Source organism: Propithecus coquereli, unplaced genomic scaffold (genome assembly GCF_000956105.1).
Source record: "Propithecus coquereli isolate 6110/MARCELLA unplaced genomic scaffold, Pcoq_1.0 Scaffold227, whole genome shotgun sequence".
NCBI classification, from domain to species: Eukaryota; Metazoa; Chordata; class Mammalia; order Primates; family Indriidae; genus Propithecus; species Propithecus coquereli.
In genome coordinates, this window is record NW_012147808.1 from 1791994 (window position 1) to 1793393 (window position 1400).

At 37.4% G+C, this 1400-nt stretch overlaps 1 protein-coding gene across 6 annotated transcripts in view; it reads left to right on the top strand.

Annotated features, from left to right (window-relative positions):
- Positions 1 to 1400, top strand: part of ATG13 (autophagy related 13) — an 82110-nt gene that overhangs the window by 20614 nt on the left and 60096 nt on the right. The window lies entirely within an intron of this gene.

A 1400-nucleotide genomic window follows, 5' to 3' on the forward strand; every position in this document is an offset into this window, starting at 1 on the left:
TGTTAATTTATAGATAATTCATAACTTTGATTTTCAATGTTATTAAAAACTTCTTAATTTACAGACAATTAACTTTAAATTGTTAATTTCTAGTTTATTAGATTATGGATAATATCATCTTGGAAATTTTGTCTTGGTAGCCAAGAGCATGAGCAGTTTATAGTGTTCCTTGGGCTGAGAGAAGAAGGTAAAAAAAGTAGAGTTAGCGATCTAAGAGCTTTATTGAGAATCTCATATGTGGCAAATAGTCTTATAGGCAGTTTACCTGAACTGTCCTGTTTAATCCTCACGACAGCCCTATGAAGTAGGTATTATTTATTACCGTTTTATAAGAATGGAATCTAAGCTACAGAGTGAATTGCAGTGAGACAGTGATAAAGCCTATATACCACTACATATTCATTAGGTTTGATGTTATTACTTAGATCTTCTGCACTTTTGTTTATATCTACTTAAGCTGTCTAAGGCGTATGTTGAATTTTCAGCTATAGTTTTGGTTTTATCAAGCTGTCCTAGTATCTCTAGGAATTTTTGCTTCATGTATTTTATTGTTATATTGCTTAATGTATGAAGATATATGGCTATTATATTTCCAGAGATTATTTTATCCTTACTTATTGTCCCTTTTAATCTAATTTTCTTTCTTTTGGCTGGAATTCTTATGTACATATTGCGACTTCTGCTTTCTTTTTCTTTCTTCCTCTTTTTTTTTTTTTAAGCTGAGTATCTCTGCTTGTTCCTTTATTTTCAGACGTTTTTGGTAACTTTTAGGTAGGGAGAACTATTTTTCTTGTTCTTTATGCTTTTCAGTTCTGTTTCTCATTTGTCTATAAAGAACTTTTTTTTTTTTTTTTCACTCTGTTGCCCGGGCTGGAGTGCCCTGGCGTCAACATAGCTCACAGCAACCTCAAACTCCTGGGCTCAAGCAATCCCCCTGCCTCAGCCTCCCAAGTAGAGTAGCTGGGACTACAGGCACATGCCACCATACCCAGTTAATTTTTTCTATTTTTAGTAGAGACAGGGTCCCGCTCTTGCTCAGGGTGGTCTCCAACTCCTGACCTCAAGTGAGCCTCCCTCCTCTGCCTCCCAGATTGCTAGGATTATAGGCATGAGCCACTGCACACAGGCTATAAAGAACTTTCTAAATGGAGATAAAATCTTTATGATTTAATGATAACTTTGGTGCCGAAAAAGTGGCAAAGTTACTGTTTTGTTTTTTAGTTTTTTTCCCTAGATATTTTTGTTACCTGTTTCTGATTGGCCATATTGAGCTTTTAAGACAGAACCCCAGGCCGGGCGTGATGGCTCACGCCTGTAATCCTAGCTCTCTGGGAGGCCGAGGTGGGCGGATTGTTTGAGCTCAGGAGTTCGAAACCAGCCTGAGCAAGAGTGAGACCCCG